We start from the raw sequence: 27734 nt of genomic DNA on the forward strand, positions 1-27734 counted from the left end.
AGCTCTTTGGATAAATTGGTGTGTGCTTGGTCTCTGCTTGAGTTTGAACAACAAAGCTGGTTTGTACTAGAAATCGTCCCAGTATTCTTACAGTGGGGACATGTAGAAAGATCTACAGTACAGCCCGGAGACCTTCCATTTTCCAGAGATAGCCCAGAGAGCCCTCCCACTATTACTTTGATTCCTTTTCACAGCAGAATGAGATTGGCTTACTCTGACACCTGGGACGGTTGGAGGAAGCCTGTGTATAGACATTGATTCATTTCCCACATCCCTTGATGTAGCTGTTCTGCCTCCATCCTTCACAATGTACTTTTAGGTTTTGTTTGGAGACAACATGCCCTAGTAGAAACATCCAGGTTAAGCACTGTATGACAGAGTTTGCTTTTCTAAAGCTGCAGGGGTGAAAATCACACTGAGGACAGAACATCAACAGGTAAATTTCATCTTTCCTTGCATGCCGCAGCTGGTGTCACAGCTTCCCTGGGTTTATATGCCACTGTGTGGATTTTATGGGGTTTTGCCTAATTAATGAAAACAAATTGTAAAATTACCTTCTTATTAAACTGATCTCACTATGGTAATAATGCTGATTACTTCCCTGAAAAACTTCAATTAGGCAGCTACAACAAACTGTAACAAGGAGCCCAAATTAAAACCAGATCACACTAGACGTGGCTTTGTCAAATGTGGTGTTAATACCAGGCACATACAAAATGATTAAATTATACATGAAAAGCTCTTCTTCCCTCCTGTGGTAAAAATCCATCATGTTCCTAGAGCAGAAAGAGTTTATATAAAAACATCACATTAATAACCAACACATCAGTGAGTGTTTATCAATAGTTTCTTTCCAAGAGCAGCTTTTAACTCACATGTTCTGAAAGACTCAACCATTACAGAGCTCTTTATCTCATCTCTAAATCTATGCTTGTAGTACACATGACCCAAGGTTGTTGCCAAGCCTCTGAGGAAAAGCTTTATTACCTGCACATACACTCCTCAATTTGCCTTTTCTCTTCTGGCTTTTTAGTGCTTGGATTCAGCTCAGCTGAAAACAGAACACAATTTGAGAGCAATTTGCATAAGAATTGTAAGCAAAGACCTACACAAATTAGGTTTTAATTAATGAGCACCTAAAGCCTTCTGCTGAATGCAACCTGAGGTGAAGCAATGCTGGGAGTGCTCAAGTGTATGTGACGGAAAGAGTGGGCAAGCTAACAAATAAAAGAGCAACACTTGATTCTTTCTCAGTATTTATTCTCGCTGTTGAGACCACAGGAGAACTGCAGGCTTTTTACCCCTGTTAAAGATGGTGAGAGCTGCCTCTGTGGCAGCGCTGGGTTGAAAGGAAGGCTCTTCCACATGCATCTGGATTCATGTAGCAAATCCCAGGCTATGCCTAGCTTGAGGTGATGATGGTTGAGGAGCAATAGTGCTGCAGAGTTGCTGCAGGGTCACAACCCAGCGAGGAGGGAGCACAGCAGGGCAGGGGATGCTGGGATGGTAGACAAGATGCTGATGCCCCAGGATATGCAGGCAGCACCTCAGAGATGTGGTGAAGAAGGCAGCTCTCTGCTGCCTGATACAGGGTCTGGGGGGGATCAACATCCTCTGTGGGAGGTAAGAGATCACTGATACAACAGGAGAGTGAGCTTTGGAATAGAAGGAAGCTCAAGGCTCAGTCTGGAGACTTTTGAAACCTGAAGAGACTATTTTTCTTACTATGTTGGATGTATGCATCTAACATAGCACAACTCTTCCAAGGAACTTAGCTTTTAACTTTACTAGGTGGTAGCCATGCTCTGGACGTACCTGCTGTCTCCCAGAGCTGTTATAGACAAAGCCTTCAAAAGGGAACATTCCAATTCTCTCTTTTTCTAGCCCAGAAAAACATTCAGCAGCTCTTCCTTATGGATTTAATGGGAGCTCTCAGCTGTTGTGTGTTTCAAATCAGCTCAGAATTCTGATAAAGGGAAAACACCCTTTTTCTATAGATCTCTTGGGAAACAGGTTGGGGTGTTGGACTTCCCATGGTGTGCAGGAGGGAGAGCTGTTTTGTGCTGCTTTACAGGTATGTAAAATATCTCTTTGCATCAGAGATTTATTAATATACAAGAAAACAAATACTGGTGCCAATCAGTGGGGGGGGTGTTGGTGTCTTTGACTTCATTCAGTTGTGAAGGCTGTCTTGAGCACAAAGCATGCATCCCAACAGCTTTAAGAAGGTCTAGTCTGGTGATGCTGCTTCTTTTTGTAAGCACTAAGAGCTTAGGAAAGGCAGGATTGTTCCCTTGAGCTGGAAGCCATGTGAGCTCTCTGCTTTCCTGCAGTCTGGGAGTATTTTGCCACTGACAACTATTTCATAACAAGAGTCCTGTCTATACCTGTGCATCCTAACAAACGCTGTGAGTTAATAGGGGCCAGTAGGTACTTTAAGATCAATTGAAGTACTCAGTCAGTTTATTAAAGAAATAGACCAGAGCCTGAGCTATTGGCTAATAAACAAATGAATTTAAACTGTTACCTTTTCAAGCTCCACAGCACCAATTGCTGCAGCATCCCAGGTCTCTGTAATGACCCCTACAAACACTTGCTGCACTTACGGGCTCTTCTGGAAGCTGTTTTGTGAGTCTTGGTGGAGGGTGGCTGTGTGCGTGCACTGTGTGGCCAGGATGGAAACAGGCTGATACCCCAGGAGAGAACAGGAGGGCTTCTGGGATCAAAGTGGATCCCAAGCTCAAGGTTTAGTATTCAGTTTGCTCTGAAGAAATGTACTTAAGTTGTTGCTGAGATGCTTCTGCTGTCATTGCCCCATGGAGCCGTGCATGCTGCTGTGTTGCATTACTGACTGCATCCGACTGCATCCCCCTGCATCTGCCCTGTGAGAGGGGCTGAGGCCTGGTACGCAGGGAAAGACTGTAGCAAAGGGGATGGACATTAGTTATGTATACACTTGTTTGTATATATATATATAATGTATATATGTTTAAAATAGTACACATTATATTTTGGTTTATACATACACAAGATATACATGTATCACTTATGTTTATTATATATAAGCTATATATAAAATCTCTCTGTGTACATATACAGATGTAGAATCTCCTCCAGTTTTTACTGTCCTGATATGCCTCACTTACAAACTCTGTCTTGCTTCTGCATGGTTTCCTAGGCCATTTTTGGCTACAGTAAACAGTGCAGATCCCTGTGTACATCCTTTCTCTGTAGAAAAACTGGGGCTTGTTCCAAACCTGATGGGTTTGGGGTTTTTCATCCCTCTAGTTATTAATGAATTAAAGGATCCTGCCTCTCCTCCTGTGACATCCTAGTGGCTTTAAGTGCTTTTTGAGAGGGCCTTTGTCAGAAGCCCTTTGGCATCAAAATGCTGCTAAATGGAGTAGGTAATCACTGTGCTGGTCGCTGCTGCTTGTGTGATGGTGCTGTTTTCTGCCAGGAGCCATTCTGCTCCCTCCCTGCTGATGATGCTGCTCTCGACACAGCTTCCCCCAGTTTTCCATGTACTGAAGCTGTCAGGTCCCAGGGCTCTCTTTAAAACCTGGCATTGCACTTGTCTTTTTCCCATGTCTCTGGTACTAATGTTAACAAGAGGGGTATCACTGCACCACAGGCACTTGTGGCTAGATCTGCGGTGGAAAGTCATCCAAAAATACTTTTTTTTTCCCCTCTTTTTTTTTTAACCTTATTGTTCAGCTATCTGCCTGTTAGTTGATAGGGAGATGGCAGGGGAAGGGAGGGCCGTGATGATATCAGGGACTTGCTGGTTTGCCATTTGTGTGTATCACGCTGCTGTGTTGTAACTGCATCTCACTGAAAGTAATTACTACAGAAGAGTCATCGGCTCTTTCTCAAGAGACCTCCTTCCACGGGTGCTTGTGGTGGGAGCCAAATACCATGTCCCTTGTGATGTGATTGATCTCAAGTGAGTGCTTGAGACACTGCTCCAGAATCAGGTCTCAGTTATTCGTTAGCTAATGGATCCTTGGGGATGTAAGGAAAGATGGGACATGATGGCTTGTCAGAAACACAAGGCTAAAAGTACAAAGGGGTTCTGTTATTTACAATGACAGGAGTCCTGGAGATGCTCTGGGTGAACTGGGTTTCAAGGAGGGGCACAACCCCAAATCCTCCCCTATGGTGAGTGGACTGACTCAAGGAGCCACCACAAAGCCCCAGCCAGCTGAGCCCCCAGACCTGCAGTATGGGGTGAGCAGGGGAGTCCTGGGAAGTGCCCTTCCCAGGGTAGCCATGCTGCGGGTGGAACTTGAGGATACAGGCTGGTGATGAATGGTGCCTGTACGGGGATAACTGGAGTTGTTCACACACAGAGATGTATAGCACAATACAGTGTGTGTTAGCCCAACCAAACCCCAGCTCCCAATGCTCCGCTTTTAGGCATTAATAGTGTGAGACACAAAACAGCCCTGACTTGTCATTTGGAATAAATACCCTACATTAAGTATATCATCACACCTCCTGAAGTCACTGCACTGAGCCCCCTCCATCCATATGCTTCAGGATGTACAAGCCCAGCTGCTGGCTCTGTGGCCCTTGTGCTAAGGGAGCCTTCCTGACTCTCCCTGCAGGGTAGGGATGCTGTTGGTTGAAGTATCCAAAACAAAATTGCATGAATTGTTTAACATGGTGGGGTTTTTCCCAACAAGTTTTCTCTGCTTTATGGCAGGGCTCTTAATTTGCTGAATTAATGTAAGACATGCTAAGTTACCAGCAAAGACAGCAGGCAAAGATCTCTGCTCATCCCAGACACAACAGATTTCAAGCCTGGTGTGTGCTGATGCCACTAAAAATTGCCATAAAGACAACAGCACTGTCTGTACTTGCCACACAGAAAGATGTTTGTGGCTTTTCTCTTCTCTCTCCCTCTGTGGTAGGAGTCTGAGCAATGACTTTTATGGGACAGAAGCAGGATGGTGTGAATCTTCTCCCATGTACACAGGACAGAGGTGTTCTACCACCACATACAGCCTGAGACCCCAGTGTAGGTTGCTGGCTTACTGCAGCAGTGTTTGATTCCTGAAGAGATCATGGGGTGGTTCTGTGTGTCTCTAGCTCAGTGTAACACAGACTTCGCAGTGTGTTCTGTTAAAAGTGTAGGAAAAACAGAAAGGCTCAGACCATAGAGCCAGCATCATGGAATCCCAGACTGGTTCTGGTTGGAAGGGACCTTAAAGCTCATCCAGTTCCAACCCCCTGCCACAGGCAGGGACACCTTCCCCTAGGGCAGGTTGCTCCAAGCCCCTGTGTCCAACCTGGCCTTGAACACTGCCAGGGATGGGGCAGCCACAGCTTCTCTGGGCACCCTCACAGGGAAGAACTTCTGCCTAAGAGCTCATCTCAATCTCCCCTCTTCTGCAATTCCACATCTGCAATTCAACCCCAGGGAAAGATGCAGATTTGAAGTCAAGCTGGGAAGCCACTGTTACTGGTCTTGGAAGAGGTCAGGTTAAGGTGTTGATATAGGGAGATGTTACCTTAGTAGGGATGCATTTGAATAGGTAGCTCACTGTTTCAGGCTTTCCACGCATTACCTATATAAATAGAGATTTGATGCTGGGATAAAGGGGACTCTTGCTGTGTTTCTAGAAGCAGCTCTCCTGTGGTCACTGTGCGCGGTGATGCCTTGGTACTTTCACAGCACACAAATAACCATCGCAGTTTGAATAGTGAGAAGCAGCTTCACAACTTTGCTGTCTGCTTGAACTTACCCACAGCAGGGTCTCAAATGATGCTTATTGAAATGGAGCAAACCTCGAGACACCTTTGCCTAGAGAGAGACCGCCAACCAGAGGGGACAGGCTTGCTTTGTTGCTGTTTTGAAAGATGAATGATCTGACTGCTCGCGGCTGCCTGCTCACATGAGGAGTTTTTAGTCATTTGGCATGAAGCAGATTATCTAAATCATTAAGGTGTGTGGGCTTTGCAGTGCATAAATAAGTTAAGAATTAGGGATTCTGAGTGGTTGCTCGCCCCTTGTGTGCAGTGCTCCAAGTGATTACTGTTCCCCTCTTTGTCTAATCAGAGATCCTCAGCTCAGAGCAGGTTTCTAATTTAAACACTTGAGTACAACATATCTCACTAAATTAAATAACTTTTACCCAGGCAAATCATTGCAGACACGTGTCTTGTGCACAACGGGTTCTACCCCCACCTTATACATGACTTTTCCTTGTCTCTAATATAGCTTCTTCTGAAAGGCAAATGATTCCTAATAGAAACATGAATAAGCCAGGCTTTGCAGTATTGTATCTTCAAACAACTCATTTTGAGACATTTACTAGAAAATGCAGAAAGCACCCTGTGACTTTAGACATGATGCCTTAGTTTATAAGGGTCTCCGGCTCCCCAAGCTAAATTAGAGTTAATATAGAATATCTTGATTTGGGGCCTCAAACACCAGTACTCCTGGTGTCTCTTGCAGCTTCTGTCTGTATTGCAACGCTGGAGTTAACTGAGTAAAGCGTGTATGCAAATACCATAGAGCTGCTCCCTATGTAAGCACACCTTTATGTAAATAATTGCTTAGCAAACTCAGTAGGTGGCCATTGGTACCTCTAGAGATGTCCCAGCACATTCACCTCTCCTACTCTGCCTCTGGGTCTCAGCTTTAGGCAGTGCTGCCTGTAGGGTTGAACACAGACTTTAAACCTGCCTGGCGAAGGAGCTGTGCTACAGGCTGGCTGTCTTCCAAATGGAAGTGACTTTGGTTCTGTATAGATAGTAACAGAAAGATATTTAAGATATGCAAAGCCCATGAAAGCCTATAAATACAAGCTCCTGTGTCTGACCTAATGAAAGGGGGAGAGCGCTGTGCTTGATAAATGCTGTCACCTGGGCAAAGGTACATCCTGAGGGTCAAGGGGTGAAAATGGGGCATCCTTGTAAATAGAGGGAAACATTTAATATGGTCATATGTGCGCAGGGGGGAAGATTGTCCTTGCTTGTGTAGTGGATGAAGTGAATGAACTTGGAGCCTGACACACACTTGGTGTGTGCTTGGTCTCTAACTCACAAAAAGGGTGGCTTTGTAGGTCTGCTTTTCCCTGTGTCCTGGGTTCATCAGGTGTATGAGGGGTGTATGATGGGGGCATCATGGTGCTGGGGACCCCCTTAGAGTGATGTCTTGAGGGGGGGAGTGAGAGAGTGGCTGCATGGCTCTGAGTTAAGGCTGGGTTTAAACCACTAGGCTGCCAGAGGCAGAGACATCTCAATCAGCTGTGAAGTGGCTGCTGAGTGCAGATGAGCACATTAAAGTACAGCTGATGCAAGCTGGCTCAGTTTGAGCTGGGAGCTGTGGGCACTAGATAGATGGGGTGTACTGCAGCATCCAGGGGAGTAGGTCACGGGAGCAGGGCACAGGCACTGTGTTCTCAAATCTGCTATTTCCATGGGTAAATCTGAGATAGGTGTTTGTGTGTGCAAGTGTTTAGAGTTACAAACAGGCTTTTGGCTCAGGCTTGGAGCTATGCAGACATTCCCTCATGCTGCCTTGATCCTGTTCATGTCTTGATGCTTACTGCAGCCAGAAGATAGATTTTATAGGTGGAGGTTATTGGTTAACTGGCTTATCCCACAAGGACAGTGAAAAAGAGCTTCATGTGCAGCAAAATATTCAAACATATGGTTTTAAAAGTTCTGTGAAGTCATGGCTTAAAGGGGATTCTTGGAGTGGGGTTCTGGCAGATGGGATCCTGTGCGGAAAGGGTCAGCCCTGTGCTTTGCTCATAGAGGGTCTCTCCATTGCCCTTTCTGAATCATTTCTGGATTATATAGAGCTCAGCTACTTGTCCTCTCGGGAAGAGATGCATCTTCTGCTCTGCTGCTTTTTTGGCCAGGTTTTCTGATGAAGAGCAGAGCTGTCTTGCCAGTTCTGGCAGGCACAGGGATAGTGTTTGGACAAAGCCCTCTCTGTGCCTGCCCAGCTTTGCTGTGGGTAAAACCCTGTGGGCAGCCAGGGGCTCAGCACAGAGAGCTTCGGGAGCGATGGAAGAATTTGAGGGCATCTGTGTTAAGAAACACACATATTTCATGCCTAGTTCATCACAGACCAGGGCTGGCCTGTTTTTATCAATGATTTTTCTACCTTACCCATGGGTGCACATAGCTGCGGGGAGCATTGGCAAGGAGGGGGATCATTAGAGCAGCACTCAAGAAGATGTGCTATCCATCAGCAGGGTGGTAGCAGCAATCAGTGTGGAGCTGATACCTGGCAGTCAGGTGATGAGCTGCAAATTAGATCCCTTTCTCAATTCAAAGCATTTTCAGGGTTTGGGGTTTGTTTCCGTCTAAGTGATCAACAGCTCATCACTTCTGGAGGTGTATCCTTCAGACAAGGGACTGCTCGCACTGACTGGAATTGTTCCTGTCTCCTCGTTTTGATCTAAACCATGCGCTAATCAATGAGACAAATATTTTTAAAGACAAGAGGATGGTGGGTGCCATATTTCTGGTGTAAACTCTGAATAAGGAGGCATGTGCTAAAACCCATGGAGCCTCTCTCAGAAATGCCAATCTTTCCTTGGCATGTGAATAATCCTTAATAGTGAATAAAGCTGTTGATGTCTCTAAAACAAATGTGAGGCGATACTTTGCCAAAGGAGCAGATGCTGTGTGGCATCCCATTGTATGGTTAAAACGCCCAGAAATTTGCTTTTTTTCCACTCGGTGATACTTCCTGGAGTTGTTTCATTCTGCCAACTTCTAGCTCCTCAGAAAAAGCAGAGAGCACCAAGAGTGAGATGATACTTTCTGGCTGTGAAATGGAAATGGTTTTTTATAAGAGAAAACTCTTTTTTTTTTTTTTTCCCTCTTTAGCTTCCTTTAATCATTAAATACATTTCAATTGAAACTTGGGATTTTTCTTTTAATATTCCCTTCACTTTTTCCATTCCACCCAAGCCACTGATCCCCAACCAGCATTATTTGTAGGAGAGCTCTGCATTTTAGTGCAAAATTGCCCTGGGAGAGATTCAGTTTTGCCCCGTCACCCTCATTCTTGTTGCCTGGGGTCATGCAAAACCCCTCAAGGTGTGTTGTGTAGTAACAGACCAGCCTTTGCCTGTGAATCTAGTCTTTGTTAACCTTCAAAACATGTTCCCTGGGGAGGTCCAGCACCACCACTGCTGCTGTAAACCTCTCAAGCAGAGGTGTGACCTGCTTTGTTTGCAGTCACAGCGGGAGCAAGGAGCTGCTGTTCTAGCCTTGGCAGCATTTTATTTTCACTTTGCAGTGGTATAAATGAGATACAAAAGCTCCCATAACAGTTGATCACACCTTCAAAGCAGCATCAAAAGGAAATACCTGGTTTAAAAATGACTCTTTGATATATTGCTATTCACTGCTGCTTTTCAAGCTTGTGGTGGTCATTCTGCATCCCAATTTTCTCCACTCCACATGCAAACCCTACAGCTCATGGGCAGAGATTGCAGTGTGCAGACACAGAACAGCATTTAATGTAATGAGCTGGTTGGGATGCCTTGTTGCAGGCACAGTGCTGGCTGCTGGGCTGCTACACCCTTGAAATCCAACCAGGCAGTTTGTGATCTGAGTTTGCAGCTCTTTGTGGTACATCATAGAAGGATGCTTCTGAAAGCTTGTTATGAAAGATGTGGGGAGCACCTGTATCACCTGTCTGGTCTGCCCTGATTAGCCCAGCCACTGCTCTTTGCTGTGATCTGATTCACTCTAGCTGTTTCTCATTAAATTGCACCCATGGGCTTGGCAATAGCTGTATGCTTTTAACCCTGATAATACAAGTTAAATTAGCATGGCTAATAGGCTTATTATCTAGTCATTTGAATACATTTTGCTTTCTAAATGGCAAGCAGGACTTTACCATGTTACACAGACATGGTACAAGTTAATCCAAAAGAAATGACCAATAACTTATCTCTAATTGCAGCCAGCTCAGGAGAGTACAAAGCACATTACCAGACACAACCTGAAACCGCATTGCAGAGCTCCTCAAGTCCCTATCATAACAGTTTAGCTGAAGGCTGTGGAGCTTTGTCCCACCAGTACCACTGTCAGATACATTTGCCTTTTACAGAGAGGGCTTGCAAAGTGGCTGCTCATCACTGTTCTCTTCAATGTCAGCTGTAACCTGTCAGGCATTGAAATAAAACAAGCTGTTAGCACTGTAATACATATTTATGCCACCTTTTGTGCATATCACATATTCTGTAGACCACATGAATCTATATAATCAACTTGCCCACAGCAAAAAGCTGTAACTCACAGGTCTGACATGGCTAAAGTATTAAAACTCAGTAGAGAGGCACTCCCTACCATCTAGATAGCCAGAAACCTCCACATTTCACCCGTTATTTACCAAGATGATGGGTTTTCTTTGCTGTGGCAAGTACAGCTGAGGGCTGTGGAGTTCAAATGGTTTACATCTCTTTTTACAAAGTGAAAACCAGTGTGTTAGATGATTTTCTCGGAATTAAACCAGGGAGAAAAATACTATAAACGTGTTGGCCAAAGATGCTATAGGGTAACTTGAACCCCCCCCCTCCCCACACCCCTCCCCATTTGACAGTCGGGAATCTGTTTTCCTTCATTTTAAATAACAAAAAACCCTTATGGAGGCAATCAGATGCCTGCAGGGCTCTAGCTGGCAGTACTGCATTATGGAGGGGAGGCAAAGAGGTGGGAAGCCAGGAAGCCCTGAATGTCCCAATTAGGACTGGGGCAGTGGGAGGGTGAAGTTACAGCTCCAAGCTGGGTGTGTTACTGGTAGAAGAGATGGAGGAATTGGAGATGGAGGTTACTTATTTGTAACGCCAGTAGCTCAAGGCATCTCCCATCAGGAGTATTGACCATCACCTCTCTTGCGATGTCCCAACAAAGCAGGTGTGAGAGTCTTTGGTAACTGCTGGAACTTCTCAAATTTACATGTGTTTGTTTTCTTAACCAGTTAAGTGAGCTGCAGAGCTTTGCTGTGTCATGTTGCTGAAATGTGATTGGAAACCCCTGTGTCTCAGCTTCTGGAGCTCTGGGAAGCTCTCCCTTCTGACCCCAACAAGAAGGGCTCCCCAGGCCCTGATCATGCTTTCTCTGATGCACGTGTGTTGCACTGAGCAGCTTCATGAAATGGGAGAAAGAAACTGAAGCTGAAATATCAATGTGACAAAACTTGATGGTTTTGTGTGTATTTGAGGAAGCTTTTCAATTGTACTGATCGTAGTAGGGTTTTCTTTAAAGGGCTAGTGTAGTTCAGAGTCTCCTAAAACATAAAATACTGCTTGTAATGCATCATAATACCCAATCCATCCAAACAGGTATTTAATCAGGATAATGGGATAGTAAAATGACAGTGACTGTGTGCTTGAGGGTGGTTAGAATAGTGCACCTGAGCTGCTTATTATTAGAAATGCTGAACAAGGGGCCTGGAGACTGATGGCAAAGGAACCACTGGCTGTTCATAGGAACTTCTTTATCTAAGATTCATGACAGGAGGTTAATGGCATCTTGCTCCAGACCCTTTTTTGGCTCCGGGACCCCTGCCAAAGTTTAGACTCCCATTCTGAGTGTTGACAGGCAGAGAGAGCACTTCAAAATGTGTTATGGACATAATTAGTTACTGTTATCACAGTTTTCTTAATTAGAATATCATAAAAAGGGGAAGTGTGATGATTTACATGGAGCAGATCGGAAGAGCAATGATTCTAAAGGCCAGAGACTGAATGCCAGAGAGAAGTATAAAGGTTATCTGCCTTTGGGATGAGGGATGCTGCTCACCTGGGGCATTCAGAGGGATGCCTGGAGATGCTGTCACTGATGACTGAACTTTTCTTTCTCTCAACTTCCCACTAACTCAGCCAAATTGCACAAGCAATTGCCCATCCATCTCCTGCAGGATGGCTCACCCGCTGCCAGGATCCTTGTAAGGCTGATAACTTGCAAATGTTGAAAGGAAGCTTGTTTTTAAAAAGACAGGTTCTTTCATAAGCTGCATTTTTCCTGCTGTTTCTAGACAAGAGAATCCAAGACATCCAAGTTATTTATTTTCATAATTGTGGGGAGAAACTAGAAAGCCATTATAAAAGAGAAGCAAGCAACTAAAGAAAACTCACTTATTTTATTGCTATCTTTTATTCCTTATCAGGGTTCTGCCTAACTTCTCATACATGCCAGTCTTAAAAAGGCAAAATGCCACCTCTGCTTCAGCACTGTCTGCTCCCAACCTCCAAACCTGATTGAAAACTGCTTTTCTAAGCTCTTTTCCAAACCAGTCTGCTCTATGAGGAGTCCACACCAACCTATTTGCAGCCTTTCTGCCATGCACGAGGTCTGCTTTACCAGAGCTCTGGGGCATGAGATGTCCCCAGCTATTTCTTGGGGACTGTGGATATGAAGCTTGCAACAAAAATTCCCACTGATTACCAAAACTTCAGGAGCTCTTCTTGAGTGAGGTGGATACTGTGTGCTATGGAGGAGAAGGTGCTCTGTGGCCTATACCTGTGCTGTGCTGCATGGCCTGCCCCTGTGTGCCATCGCACTGACATAGAGCAGCTCAGGGCGGGGAATGTAACTCTCAATCAAGAAACCTGCCTCTTTTGTTGTATTAATCCTTTGTCTGCAAGTAGTGCTTAAATTGTACTTGAGGAACCCGGGATGCAGCAGCCCGTGTATGTGCTGTAATCTCAGCTGCGATGTGGCTCAGCACCCTGGTGTGCTGGTGGCTGTGAACTGAATCTTGCTTGGTTGGATGGGGAGATATGGCAGCTCTGATATGATGCTAGAGATGACCTCTCTGCCCCAAGCATCAACTTCCTAAGCGGAAGTCCTTGGCAAAGACAAGGTCATGATTTGCACTTAAGGGAAAACAGTGCAATGGTAAATAACCTTGCACACAGCCATGGTACCAGGATTCTTCAGGATTAATTAACCCACTCTCTTTCCCTTTTCACCTGATAAACAGTTTCTGGTGAGACTGAATTTAAGACACTTAAATGAAATTCAGTGTGACTTTTTTCCCATTAAAGGAGAGACTGATTCATAGTTTTCCTGGAGGCAAAGGCTAGGTTTTTCTCTAATGGCATTCCTTCTGCATATGGCTGCACGAACTCACTCTGCTCTATCTGCCTGTCCTCCACCCCCTCCAACAGTGTGCACACTCATGCTTGCACATAAACTTGGAGGAATGATGGTTCTGGGAGCCGTGATGTGTCTGTATCCATGAGGGTAACTGAAACTACTGCTACAAGTGCTATATGTGTTTAATTGCTAAGAAGCGCTGGGTCGAGAAGGTGGGGGAAAGCACTAGGTTTGGGGAAGTGAAGATTGCAAACACTAACCATTAAAGCATCATGTCTGCATGGACCATCCAAAACCTGGTCTAAGGCATGTGAGGCTGAGGTTCAGGCTGTGTCACAAAATACCTACGACAAGATATTTAGCTCTAGTTTCCTAGAGGTGCCCTACTGGGGCTCCACTGGTGATGTAGGAGTGGCTCCAGGGGGACATTCCCCCAGCCCAAATGACTGATGGACCCAGTGCACCTTCGTGTGACGGAGTGTTGTACCAAGTGCATAGGTCACCAGAAATATCCTATTGGGGTTCTTCCTAATTCTGCATCCTAATTTGACCCCTCCAGCGGGAGAGGAGCTGTTCTTGCCTGGTCATGGGAGGGGGGCCACAGAAGCAGGCTGGCCCCCAGGGGTAGCTTATGGATGGGGAGGGAGACAGGTAAATCTCTTGTTTGTCTACCCCTTATTTGTACTGTTCTATAAATAAATAGAGTCCAGAGATGCAAAAATGGCCATTTTTGAGACCTAAATCTGTGAAGAGTTAGTAGTATTGCTCAGTGCTTGTCCCACATAGCTAGCACGCAAAATGCTGCAGCCAGTGTTGTCTTGCAGCTCTCACCCAGGAGTAATACCAAGTTCATGTAATGAGTGATGGAAATCAGTGCCCAGGAAAGAATGGGAAAGCAAGCTAGGTTAAAAATGCAACAAACTCTTCACATTTATATGAAGGGACTGTAATTTTCACATTTAACACTCCGTTAGAGCTAATGGAAAGCTGATATTTTTCTGTAGGTGTGAAATTAACCTTTCAATAAAACTAAAAAGCTATCTTGAGCATTTTCAAGCTGAAGTTTAAAATAGAGCAATTATGAAACTTGCTGAAAGGCTGCCAAGTTTTCTTGTTGAAAACTGCTGCAAATGAATTATGTTTCCCATGTGATTTACAGCACAGTGTGAGGGAACTTTAGTTTGTATTTAAATCTGCTTCTATTAAAGACTATTGGCAGCTTGAAGAAATTTAATTTTATTTCTTGGGCAAAGTTGTCAAACTCCATCAGAGAAAATTCCTTTCAATGTTTAATGCTACCAATTGCTAAACATGGCATTGTTTTGAGGAATGCCATGTGTAGCAATTGTGTGTCTCGTTGAAAGCAAATTCTCTTTCTAAGCAAGGATGGCTGATGCTGAACAAAGCAGCTCTCCTTCTTGTGGAGACTATTGGAGGCAGGCAGGGGGGTGAGGGGAGTTTAGTCTTTCCTTAAATCCCAGCAAAGCCAGGATTGTCCACACCATGCTCCATTATCCACACTTGGGTTAAAAAAGGGAAGCTGAAATGCATATAGGTTTTGCACCCATAGATGTACGTGCATGTGTGGTGTCCGTGTAAAGGATGATGTATGCCAACAGGGTTGCTATAGGACATGGGGAAAAGTTATTAAGCCAGCATCCATTCTGGAAATGCAGCCAACTTTGCATTCTGCTCCTAGAAACAAGGGATTAAATACCAGTTCATAGCTCACTGCTCTCTTTTTACCCTGTGGCATTCATTGCAGACCACAAGGAAGAAATTCCTGGGGAAATGGAGTATGGGGAAGATGGTCCCTCATGGTACCACAGCTGTAGTGTCTGGAGAGAGAAGTGGAAGCTGCTTTGCTCACCAGTTTTCTAGGAAGTGGATTGAAATAGGGCTTTTTTGATATGAAAGATAAGAAAATAAAAGGGGTCTATAGAAAGGATTTTTAAATAAGCAGTTAGCATTAAAAATGTTCCTGTATGGAAAGGCCTTGTGTTACTATATACAGATACCAGTGTTTCACGTACATTAACACCTGCAATTTCAGTTGGATCCTTACAAACTAACTCCTCAGTGACCTTGAAAGCTTGACAAAGCAACTCATACTGCTAATGCTAGGTGGTTATTAAAATTAAGCATGGTTGGAATAATATATTCCACATAATGACAAGGTAATTCTTTGAGATATTAATATCTGAGGTCAAAAGCGAAAGAGTGTTTAGTTTTCAAATTGCATTCTGAAAATAGCATGGAAGAGGCTGCTTAAAGCCACCTCCATCCCCAGGAGCACTGAGGGCAGGATGCTTGCCTGCCCCATGAGCACCATGGCCCAGCAAGTGCTCACTGTGACCTGCTAGGGGCTCATCCTCCCCAGAATCTTTCTCCTCCTTTCCCTGCTGTATCCCATGCAAACCCGAATAGCACCAGCTGCTTGGTACACATCCGTTTTGCTTCCAGCTAGGGGTGGGCTTGGGTCTGGCTAGACCCCACCATGAACAGGGTAGTTTGTGGCAAACAAAACACTTGGGCTCAGTTTTACTTCACAGATGGTGTTTCCAGCCTTGGTCTTGCTTGAAGAGCTTCCCATACTTGATGGACTGCTCTTCGGTGCAGAACAAAGTACATCTGGGGACCTGTCCTGGTAAAGACACATTAGCTCAGCAACAACTGAATTATTTGCAATCACTTCTGTGCCTGTATATCTAATTAAAGAGAAACCATTAACATGCCAAAGTAACTGATATTCTTGCAGTCTCCATAATTATTCTCCATAAATGTCTGTCAGCTGAACAAGTATCATATATTGCCATTCATCCTAATAAGAGGCAGGCTACTTGCCCAGCTCGTGCTAGGCGCTACCAGCTTCAGCAAGGTGACGATGATTTACATCACTGGGAACCTTTCTTGATAATGCAATTGCTAGTAGATAATTGATTTCTTGGTAAAATTCAGCTGAGAGAGCTTGATGACTCTTGAAAAACACAGCAAAGCAGCTTCTAAAAGTGATGAATCACATTTCTGATCTCATTTATGTTGGTCTTGCATCAAAGTAGAGTGAAATTTGTTGGGAATAGGTTCAGGTGTACCGTTGCTAAGGTCAGCAATGATTTAAAGGATGCTGAATTCAACTGTACTTCCCTACAAGGGTCCAGTTATTGAACACATGGGGGACCATGCTAGATGGCATTTGAACTGGAGTGAGTCAAGCATACAGCACAGATACTGAGGATGGGAAGCAAGTCAGTTGCTAAAAGAGCAGGACAAGGACTTTTGTCATGGTTATACTGTGTGTCCAGTCAGTATGAAAATAGTGGAGGTCACTCAGTGCAGAATTAAATGCTGAAGTGTGATGCTCACAACTGGAGCTCCAACACACAGCAGCAGACACATGGGGATGGAGGGCTTCAGTGCTGTGCAGGAATACTTGAGAGATGAGTTTTCCGGTGTATTTTTAGCATAAAGAAAATAACTAGAGACTGTAAAGGGTAGAAAATTTGAAGGGGTTTGGGTTTTTTTCCTTAAGGGATAAAAAACCCCACATTTTCCCCTCCTGCACATACTCTTGTATGTACTCAGGTTCCTGCAGGAACTTGGATGGTGGGAGCATTCTCTTCTCCATGAGTGACCTGATAGGGAGGGTGCTGCTCCAGTGGGTAACTCTGGGAAATTACCTGCTCTCCTGTCTGAAATCACTTGACTGCAGCTCCAACCATAATTACAAGTTGTCAAAAAGCTCCAGCAGATAGTGGTTTTTATTTCTTTCACTGAAGTTATTCTCAGAAAATGATCCATACCCAGGCTTGTGCTATAAACAGCTCATCAGAAACTCCTCATTACAATGAATATTGCCACACCAACAGCCAGAAGCTGAGCAGCAGCCATGGGTTTGAACCACTCCTTACTGATGGTACATTGTCAGTACCAGGGGGGAGGTTTTGGCTGCCACTCAGTATTTGGGAGTTCCCTTGTAATTCTTCCAGTTTCCAGTTCTTTTACTGCAGCCTCATCAGAATGACCAAATGAGCACAAATTAGTTGCTAGGTTTTTGTGTATCTACCTTGGCTGAATAGTTTGTTATTGCAAGATGCAAAAGGGAAGTATTTGTGCTGGATTTCCAAAAGGATTAGACTCTTGTAAAGCTATTAATCTTGGAAGCTGATGAAAAAAGATGAAAATCCCTTTTCTTATTTCAGGGTATGTAGTTAACAGCACAAGAGACCTCATTTTCATAGAAACCTCCAAAGTTTTAAGCTTTCTTTTGCCAAGGAAGCAATATTTTCTTCAATACACCTCCTCTCCCCAAGGTCCTTCAAAAGTTCTGTTTACATGAAAAAAATCATTCAATAAAACACAGTTGAGAGATTTCAACCAGCTCTCATTTTAGTCAAATAAATTAACAGAATTCCCTTTAACCTGCAGAATAAAGATTTCTTTGGCAGCAAGTTACCTCCTGCTGCTTCCAAGTCTTTCTGCTTTTGAGTTACTTGAGAGTTTCAGTGATACTTGTTTGGGTAGTGCTGTGTGAATCTGAGCTGTGGACAGGATAAAGGACTGCTGCAAAGTCCTTCAGACCTACAACTTGCACTGTCTGTGGTTATTATTTCCTATTCTCACCACTGAATTCTGTTTATAATAGAATCATAGAATGGTTTGGGTTGGAAGAGACCTTAACGCCCAGTTCCAACACCTTGCCATGGGCAAGGACACCTTCCACTAGAGCAGGTTACTCCAAGCCCCATCCAACTTGGCCTTGAACACTGCCAGGGATGGGGCAACCACAGCTTCTCTGCACATGTGTAACAGAGATAAAAGTCTACTGTCTAAATCATGCCTTCACAAAGTGGGGAAGAGGGTGTGCAGGGCAAAAGATCCTAAATTCCCCATCAAAACAGTGGTGCACGCACAATATCTATAGAGTGAACCAGCAGCATGCCCCAACTCCACAGCAGCAACAGGAGGCCACTTGGGGAATTTCACAAGCTTTTTAGACGTGGGATAACTCAGTATCAATTATTTTGTGGCTACCCTTAGGAAACAAAATGCCTGTTAAAGATGGATTAGAAGAAAATAGGTTTCTATATTTAACAAGGCCAGACAATATTAATATGCAAGTACAGGGAAATGGCTAATGAATAGGATTCGTTCTTACTAAGGCAATCCATAACCTCTTTGAGTGCCACAATTGGTGGGGAAGTCACTGCTGAAGTGACTAGAATTAATGAGCTGTCTCAGGAATTTTATCAAGTTCTCTTTAAAAGTCTGTCTCCTGCTCCTGAGGAGATGGATATATTCAGAGAGAGGCAGAGAAAAATTGTCTTTGTATCTGCTTAAAGGTTGAATGATCATGAAGGCTATAAACCCCCTGAGCTCGGGAAGCTCTTCACACTGAATTTTTATGGGAGCTTTGAACAGCATCAGTCCCATTAGTAAAGAAATACATTTAACCTCTTCAATCTGCTGGTTTACCTCCTAGGGCTCCAATCCATCAGGATTCTTTGGTGTATGAGCATGTTTCAAATGAGAGGGGTAGCATGAATAGACTGGACTAGGCATGGGCTTTGATGTAGGTTTTTAATAAAGACACTAGGCTGAAGCTTGTACAAAACTATTATTACTTAATGTTTTCCCAGGGCCAGATTGATCGAACTATCCTTCACTAAACTGATTATTATTGTAGCAATTACAGGTGTTTTGGAGGAAAACAAGCTTGAGTCTTACTGCCTTTTGTCAGTGTCTGAATCTCAAGTGAAGCTGCCTCATTTCTTTGGTTGCTGCATTTAGAGTGGAGTAGAAATGAAACCCCACTCTTCCCTCCTGGAGAGGAAAGCTGATGCTCACAATTGCCATGTGAAGCAGTTACCCCTCCGTATGTTCCACCTTGCAGTAACTGAAAGGTAAATGCATATTTACTAGAGTAGCTGTGCTGTGGCTTACACGAAGATGACTTATTCACATGCCCACATCACAAAGTGACATGTTCTCTTAGATCAGAGCTTATGAGGAAGGCTTGGGTGCATATTCACCCCCTTCTTTGCTGCTGAGCTCTTGGTTCGAGCAAGAGGGGCATCACGCTTCTTTAAAAGTATTTCCTTCAAGAAATGGAAGAGTCTCATAAAGGCTCCGGGTGCGTGTTTGAGTGTGTACATATGCATGTATTCATAATTTCCTGTGGCAACTGTCATCCTCTTTTTATTAAGAATCTCTCACACATCTACAGATATATATAAATTGTATGTAGGAGTTGCTCTCTCTTGTATCCTAAGAAGAATGCAGAATAAGTAACGGAAGACACAGGACAGAAATGAGCTTCCCTGACATTAACATCTTGTGCCTGTGTGTAGAAGTACTACCTATAATTAGACAGCAATCTTTCTCCTGTTTTCTGCTCCTCTTTTACACTCAGGACTGTGGGTCACTTCCCAGCAAGTACAGGAACCCATTAGACTGCAGTGGGTGAATCAGCTGAGGATCTCCCCCATTCCAGGTGGGAAGTGATGCTATAGAGGAGCTCTGCTCCCAACACTGCTGAGGAGCAAGTGGAGAGAAGGTGGGCAAGGGCGGGTTTGCAAGGCATCCCTCTGCAAAGAGGGGAGAGGAAAGGAGAGGGGGGGGGAAAGAGTCCTTTCACAGGGTATGTTTTGATCATTTTTGGTTTTAAAATATGAAATAGGAGGCTTGAACTGGGAGTAAGTAGATAAAGAACCGTGTGACACCTCAAGAGCAAGTTGTGCTGAACAAGTAAATGAATTCAGGGTTTGCCGTCAGTCTTCTAAAGATGCAACTTCAGGGTTCAAGAGGGTTTTTTCCAGTTAGAAAAAAGAAATGGATGTAAGTTGTTTTCAGCAGTTGTCTCTGGTTTCAGAAGGGAAACGTAGCCTGTGGAGAATAAATTCTCTGGAGCGTGGTAACCATTCCAGTGGAGCTATCATTATAAAGAGAGGATAAAATAAATACATTCTAGACTGAAAGAAGATGTCATAGAAATGGTTCCAGTATCAACAGTAAATGTTTTGCTCCTGCATAAAAGCTCTAGGCAGTCCTGTCACATACAAGGAAAGGAGGGATGCTGCGAATCCTATGGACATAACCTCAGTGTTTCTCAGTGTCCTATAATGTGAAGAAGGCCAAGCACAGGACACTTAACAGTAATAAAATACCCTGCTTTACCCCTTGGAGTGTGCATACGCTCAACTAGCATTGAACGTCAGAGCAGCAAAGCTTGAAGTAAGATCTATCCTGGAAAACTTCATTAAAAGGTTTTAATAACATGAAAACTAAAATCCATGCAAATGCTGGGGCTGGCTGGTGTTCTGAGATGTCTTTATGCAAAATCTGCTGCCAGTTTAAATTAACATCTCGCATAACTAGCTCTGGAATGAGAAGTGATTGAGTGCTGAACAAACCCCAGTTTCTGTCCTTGCTTATGCCCTGCCCTAAGGTTAATCCTCCCTCCTTTAGAACAGCTCTTCAAAAGATTATGGAAAAGGTGTCAAATCGTCATTCATACGGTTTAAAGAGGTGGACAAAGAAGTATTTTAGCATAGCTTAGATGTCACTAGTGCCTGCTAGAAGCTTTGAGGCATACCCCTGCATATTGTGATATTTGAGCTCTCCAGCATAGAAAACTGTGCTTAATAATCTGAGGTTTAGAAAAATATGCAAAACGTAAGTAATGGAAACAAATAAGTGTATTTGTGGCATTCAGAATCACATGAGGCCAAGCATCAATATCTGCTTCTGCAAAGGAAGTGCTGCGAATACTGGCTCTGTGTAATTAAGACATGGTGTGTCTTGATCAGCAAGCGTTTATTCCCAAGTGTTGCATCTTCTGAGCTCTGCAGGGACCTTCCCCTTGAGCCAGGCCTGAAGGTTGGAAACAGGCTCCCAGAGATGCACCGCAGTGCGGGTGATTTCCTGGGTAGTGGATGTCTCTGTTCAACGGCTGAGCATCCCTGTGTGTCCCCAGGCAGGGGATGAGTGAAAATCCTGTGCACTGGTCCTCACTGGAGACCCATGATGGAAAAGGCAGGGAGGTGAGGAAGGGCCATGCCCTGGCTGTGGCTTTGTCCCCATTGCAGTGAGGGCAAGGCTGGCTGTGTAAGCCAGGCACACCCTGGGTCTCAGCACACTCCTGCCTTGCTGGCAGGTAACATCTGTCTGTGCAGACATCCCTAGATCAGCATTTGTCATTTCTGTTGCCCTGTTTCTCACCCTGCGCTTGGTTTGAAGTGGCTTGACCTAACAGCAGCATTTACTGGGAGTGTTTCCATTGCGGTCCTGGGTTGTGCAATGGCTGCTGCAGGGTAGGGAAGTTTTCAGCAGCAAACTCACTGAGTAGGTGATGCTGGTGTGTCTGGGACCTGTATGCACAGGGCTATATGAGCTTACAGGAACTTGTATGCTCACTGCCACTTGGCTGTGTGATGCCAGCTTCTCTGCTCCTCCTGACCTGCTTGGCTGTGGGATGAGCACAGGCTTGGAATGTGTGAACCATTGCAGGGGCAGGCAGTCTTGGGGGGACTCCATGTCTGCAGCATTTGAATGCTTTGAATTCCTGAATGAAGGAAAAGGAAAGCTGAACCTCAGCCTGGTTCTGCAATGGCTCAGAAGCTGGAGAAGGGACAAGCTTCATCTCATTTTTAGTGTTTTTAATATTGCAAAGTAGTGAGTTCTTAACCTCTTAATGCTTAATGAAATTTTATTGTCTAACATATTTTTTTTTTTTATTTTAAGTAATAATTGAATAAATCCCCACTGGTACTTAAAGCACCTTCTAAACAGACTTCAGCAAAGCTCCTTGGTGGTACTGAGCAATAACTGTCCCAGTGCTTGGAAGGTGGAACACGTTAAAGCAGCACCTATGTCAGCTTCAGTGTGATTGCAGAAAGCCTGGTGAGATACTTGCTCTCCTCAGGATGTCCTCACCCCATGCTGTGACAGAGGAATCATTGAAAGTTAAAGGAAAACCCACTATTCATTAATGTAAGGACTTCACTGAAATTTCCCCAAAGCCCTTAATAGGCAAGGAACACATCTTAATAAGCAAAAAGTACAAAAAAAGCTCCTTAAAACTTTAATTGCTGGTCTGTAACTCTGGAACTGGCAATCTTGCTTTTAATGGCTCTGCTGTACAGCAGGATTGTCAGCCACTGAAGTTATTAGTTTATAATTAAAATGCTGGCAGTTCCTTAATTATAGGCACTGTTACAATATCACTCACCACTGTAATTGTTTGGTTTTCTGATGGGGAGCATGAGCAATTATTTTCCTTCAGGATCTTCAAACAAAATATTATTGGGAAGGAGATGCTCATCATGCCAGCCTACTGCTGAGGGAAAGGCACAGTGCACTGTGTGCTCTGCAGGAAACCCTGCAAGCAAAAGTGCTTCCTGAAAGAAGTTTCAGGGTGAGGTTTTCAGCCACCCAGGCTGACAGCAGGGTAGGGTCTGACATGGTAAATGCTGGGGTTGCTCTCTCCCCTTGGAGGCTGGAAAGCCAGGGTGGATGTGCTGACAGCAGGGGGGTAATAATGCTGTCCAAGAGCTCGATTCCCGTTATGTGAAACCCAACTTTCTCTTCTATTTAGCTGCAGAAAAAAAATATTGGAGCACTGTCAATAGAGGAGCTTTCTCATCTGTTCAGTGCTTTGTCTAAGTGAGCAGTAGCACAACTGCACGCTAAATTCAGTGGCCAGATCATGGTACAAGAAGCCTTGTAAAGCACAACTGTTCTGGTGGAGCTGCTGAGGGAAGATCACACCCAGGCAATGCTCAGCTGTGTGACAGAGCCCACCTCAACCCATAGTAGCAAGGGCTGGGGCAACAGCACAATGGCTGGTAAGGGAATGTCAGTCAGAGTGCAAGGGGTATAAATTTTCCTCATGTGAATGCATGGTTAAGTGTTGGAATCGGGACCCAGAGAGGCTGTGGGACACTCAAATATGCTGGTCCAGGCTCTGAGCAACCTCACCTAACTCTGAAGCTGGCCCTGCTTCAGAGCAGGAGGTTGGACTAGAGACCTCCAAAGATCCTCTGCAGCCTAAATCACTGAATGATCCTGTATGGGCAGTTCAGGTACCTTACTTCAACCTGTGAGTTAAGAAAAGGCAAAGAGAAGCAAGTCACCTAGTGTGCAGGAAGGGACTGGAGGGAGGTGCAGCATCTCCACATGGTGCTCAGGCACACCAGGTCCCTTGCATGCACACCAGTACCTACTCTGCTGTGAAGCCCCAGGAACAGACACCTCAAAGCAGTTTCACTGTCTTTCTGGCTCGAGTGCACCATCCAGGCACCTTTACAGCATTTTAGCAAACCGACACAATCTGCTCCTGTTACACTCGCTGGAACTGCTGCTGAAATTAATGAGCGGGAAAAGGATGGGGTGCTGAACCCAGCTAATCACAGGCACAGCAACAGGCAGGTAGCAATTTGGAGATAATGCAACTGGGAATCTTGCTTGTCTCATTTGCACTGATAATCAGTTCACTTTGGTTACTATTATTTCTCAGTGAAATTGCTGCTCTCTGTTCCACATGCCCTGACTCTTCCCCCGCAGTTTTCCCAAGGGATGAGCAATTGTAAAGCAAACAAGCAGAGGAAGTTTGACATTGGGTGATAACAGGACAATGTGAAAAAGCAAGGTAGCTGAACCTTCCAGTGCTTCCCCAAGTGTCAAGGCAAATAATAACGAGTATTTACTCCTCAACTGTGTGTGGCTTTGTATTACTATTTGTATTGCTGGCAGAGGCATGGGAGTGGAAGCAGTGAAGGGGGCTCTGGGCTGGCTGGACTGAAAAGCTGTCGTAGTGATGGGGGTGAGGCTTTCAGCAAAAAATGGGAGTCCCTGAAATGTGTATTCTGATTTAATCAGTTTAAGCTTCCACAAATGCTTTTGGATTGTCTGCAAGGTTTCAAGCTGTGGGGATGTGTATGTGTATGCGCATATGCACGTTTGTGCATATACAAGCACATATAGAAGCTATAGATCTACTCCTGGAGAATGGGAATAAGACAGGGACAATCAGCTCATAGTTAAATTTCTTTGCTTTTCCTTTCTTTATTTTGCTTCTTTTTTTCTTCTTTCTGTTCTTCCAGGAAAATAAGCCCACTGGCTCACATCTCTTATGTGGTCACTCACTCCCTGCAGGCACCGCAGTGGTTTAATGCTACAGCCTGTCTTTAAGCACTCTGCCTGGAGGATTTGTTATGTTTTAGTTGTTTCTCCCTATGGAGCTCTGTCCCGCAGTTTCTTTTCACCCCAAGCCAAGCTTGCTCTGTAGCTGGCTGCATGCAGGTTACAGGGTTTTTGAAGTCCTCTGCTTGCTACTTTCATTAGCAGGAGAAAGTATCCCCACTGCTCTTTAGCAATTCTCAACCTTAGTGGCGTAAACCATCTATCAGCTGGCAGCAGGCTACAGCAGGAATTGGCACACTTGAAAAACCCATCACATGGGATTAAAAACCACCCATAAGCCAAGTAAACACTAGCAAAGGCCAGGCCTGTGGGCGTGGGGTGCAGGCACAGCTGAGCAGAGCCCACAGTCGCTTGTTGCATCACTAAGGCTGAACTTGCACAGTGTTTCTGGTGGTCCTGCAGTCGCAACTCTGTGGAAAAGCTGTGCTGCCAAACATTCCTTTTATTTTCCTTAGGGTTCTGACCCCAAAACACACTGTGATGGTTTTCCTGCTCTTTCTCACTTGACTTTTTTCATTTTATCTGAGTGGTTTTGTGACCTCCCTGCATCGTTTTCAGCATGGTCCCTAATCCAGATCACAAGAGCAATGTTGTTTCCTTCTTGTCACCACTCTGACCCCAAACCAGAAGTGTTTGTTGGGTACTAACTGCAGCCCTTACGTGATGTCTAGTGAATCAGCATTACGTGAGAGGCCTGAAATGCAGGTAAACTGTTTTGGTTTGTTATATATTACATTATTTGGTGTAGGATAAGCATCAGCAAACACAGCAAGCACAAAACCAGTGTTTGCTGATGCGCTTGAAGAATTGAAGTCTGGGTTTAGTCCTATTTGAGCTTAGAGAATGTCTCTATCTGCATCTTGAGAGATGCTGCAGTGGAACACAAAACCCCTTTTTTATATCCCTTTACATTCAGTAAATATGCTGGCTATTTACTATATTAGAGCAAGGAGATTACATGACTGGTTTTCCTCGTGTGCCTTGAGATCCTTTGCCATTGCTTAGTGTACTTAGTGAAGCAGTTGGCAGGTTTGATGGGTTAGGCAGTAAGGAGGAGAAAGCACAAGTTGAATACCAATGGAAGCTGTCTATTCAAAAAGGGATTTAGTGTTTCTTACAGCATCCTCCTGACTGAGTAGCACTGAAAAATAAAACCCAAACACATGCCAAATACAGTGCTTTGCTTCCCCAGCTCTTCAGCACAATCTTCATGCCCAAACAGGTCCTGGAGAGCACTGTCTATGCTGCCACCCGCTGCCACAAGCAAAGGGACACACAGTCATTGTCAGAGCCCACACAGTGTACAGGAAGAAATCTTCCCTTGGCTTTGGTGTTTCATTGCTGGGCTGAGAAAGGCTGGTCCTGGGGATTTTGTTCTCTTCATCAGTGTGCTGAGTAGTGCTGGGAAGAACCTGCTTTTATATGAATGAATATGTGCCCCTGACAGGATGAGTCCTGAGATGCAGAAGTTGTCTCATTCTTTCAGTGAGTCCCACTGCTGCTACAGACCTTAGTTTGGATGATCACATGTTATTTGACTGAGGCACACATCTCCCAGGGAAGGTTTCTGTCACCAGGACCATCAGTTTGCCTTCAATCACATCTTGAGTCTGCCCAATAAAGTGTCATGCTGGTATGTCAGCGGGGCAGAGACCTCACACTGTGCCACAAGCTTTGAAACATAAGCAGTACATTCTGTGCCCCAAGAACAAGCTCCAGCATAAACTGTCTCCTGACACTGGGGCATTCATGGATGTGTAGGCAGGTAGCCGATGCTCCCACTATAAGAGATGGTCCTGCTCTGATTTTGTGGACACTAACGATGTAATGGCAGGAGTGGTGGCCCCATCCTCCACAGCCCTTCCTATCTCCAGCAGTCACAACAGAGTGAAGCAGAATTGATCTGAAAGCTTTCTGATCTGAAACTGATCTGAAAGTGATCTCATGCAGAATGAGTTGAAAGGTATCAATGGTAACAAACACTAAGAAAGAAATCAAGATGTCATTTTTTTTCCAGGCTTCCTGTCAAATAAGTTAAAACATCTCCACCCCTGAATTTCTGCCACATTGGAAAAGTTCCCTAAATATAACTGGGAGAAGCTGCTTTGGACATTGGTGGTTATTCCCATGTGTTGTGTCTAAACTTGTCTCTTGTGCTTGGTAATCAACCAAAAGCGTTTGGTTTTGGCTTTGAAGCCTAATGTCATTTAGGAGGCTTTTTTTTTCAGCAACAGTAAGGTGCTTTAGTGAAAATATTTTGTTTGAAATAGGAGCTAATGCTTGGAGATCTTGGTGCAGCAAGTTCAATATAAAGATGAATTTCACTGGGTTTCATGCAAGATTTAAGTGTAGTAATGTTTCATGTAGGAGTGGTTGGAAAGGTGGCTGCAGACAACTTGACCTGACAGCTCAAAGCTTATGTTGGTGTTCTGTTCCAAAAGTGCTACTAGTGGGTCCTGTTTGTTCCACGCAGTACACACTGTTATTTCCAGCATGTATTTGAGATGAAATCATTTTCTGTTCAAAAGAGCACAATCCTTTCCTCCTTGGAGATAACCCATCAGTTTAAATTCTCTCAGTGGTGACTTGCAAGCAAACTGCCAAAGCATTAAAGCACGTTGTTTTGTTGGTTTGCTTTTACTTTTTCCTCAAAGTGAGAGCGATTTAAAAGCACCTGTGTCTCAGCCATTGACTGTTTGAGGCATTCTCACACAGCATAACGCTTTGAGCAAACTTTTGCCAAGTTTCTCACTGTTACGCTGCAAATCCTGAGCATCTCTGTATGGAATGATCCGAAAATGTCTCTCACCTTGGGCTGGGTGTACCAGAGGCAGGAGAGATGGAGGGTGCTTGACTTCTGCTCTTCCTACCTTTGTGTGGGAGAGGAAAGCAGGAGGTGTCTGTTTGCTCTTATCAGCAGGAAAATTAAATACTGATTGCTTGTGTCCTGTTGTGGGGTGTTAAAAAGAGCAAAGGTTTCAGTATTGAACCTTTAGCTCCTCGGCAGTGTCTTATGTGGGTTTGGGTGGTTTAGGAGAGGTTTGGAGAATCACAGAATAATTTGGGTTGGAAAGGACCTTAAAGCTCATCCAATTCCAACCCCCTGCCACGGGCAGGGTCCCCTTCCACTAGAGCAGCTTGCTCCAAGCCCCTGTGTCCAACCTGCCCTTGAACACTGCCAGGGATGGGGCAGCCACAGCTTCTCTGGGCACCGTGTGCCAGCACCTCAGGGCATTTCAGGCGACACGCTGATAAATCAAGCTGGGAATGGGAAGCAGAGAGAACCCTTTGAGTCTTTAACCCCTCCAGACACCGTTTTAACGGGTTTTAAAGGACTTGCGAGGCCGGGAAGCGACGGAAACACCGTCAGAGGGCCCCGAGCTCCGCCGGTTCCCCGCTCGGTGCGCTTGGGGACAGCCCGGGCTCTGCTGCCCCCTGCCGGCCGCCCGCGG

The 27734-nt window shown here is 44.7% G+C and overlaps 4 long non-coding RNA genes across 6 annotated transcripts; 3 read left to right on the forward strand and 1 right to left on the reverse strand.

Moving 5' to 3' along the window:
• Positions 1-675: 675 nt before the first annotated feature.
• On the reverse strand, positions 676-10545 carry LOC133212625 (uncharacterized). Of its 2 annotated transcripts, none has more exons than XR_009725553.1 (2): positions 9983-10545; positions 676-1051 (listed from the first exon to the last, which is right to left on the reverse strand). It is a non-coding gene; the product is annotated as an uncharacterized LOC133212625 (long non-coding RNA). The 2 variants fall into 2 exon arrangements; XR_009725552.1 differs by having other exon boundaries at positions 9973-10545.
• Positions 1784-4494, forward strand: LOC133212595 (uncharacterized). Its single transcript, XR_009725541.1, has 2 exons — positions 1784-3524; positions 4095-4494. It is a non-coding gene; the product is annotated as an uncharacterized LOC133212595 (long non-coding RNA).
• LOC133212596 (uncharacterized) lies at positions 5380-8119 on the forward strand. Its single transcript, XR_009725542.1, has 2 exons — positions 5380-7096; positions 7239-8119. It is a non-coding gene; the product is annotated as an uncharacterized LOC133212596 (long non-coding RNA).
• A 10956-nt stretch (positions 10546-21501) lies between the features above and the next one.
• Positions 21502-26916, forward strand: LOC133212626 (uncharacterized). Of its 2 annotated transcripts, XR_009725555.1 has the most exons (3): positions 21502-22071; positions 23644-23728; positions 25505-26916. It is a non-coding gene; the product is annotated as an uncharacterized LOC133212626 (long non-coding RNA). The 2 variants fall into 2 exon arrangements; XR_009725554.1 differs by lacking the exons at positions 21502-22071; positions 23644-23728 and adding an exon at positions 24884-24987.
• The last annotated feature ends 818 nt before the right edge of the window (positions 26917-27734 follow it).

The sequence above is a fragment of the Neopsephotus bourkii genome, unplaced genomic scaffold (assembly GCF_033783945.1).
Source record: "Neopsephotus bourkii isolate Nb327-2 ecotype Australia unplaced genomic scaffold, CSIRO-AGI_Nbou_v1 NB_719, whole genome shotgun sequence".
Lineage (NCBI taxonomy): Eukaryota > Metazoa > Chordata > Aves > Psittaciformes > Psittacidae > Neopsephotus > Neopsephotus bourkii.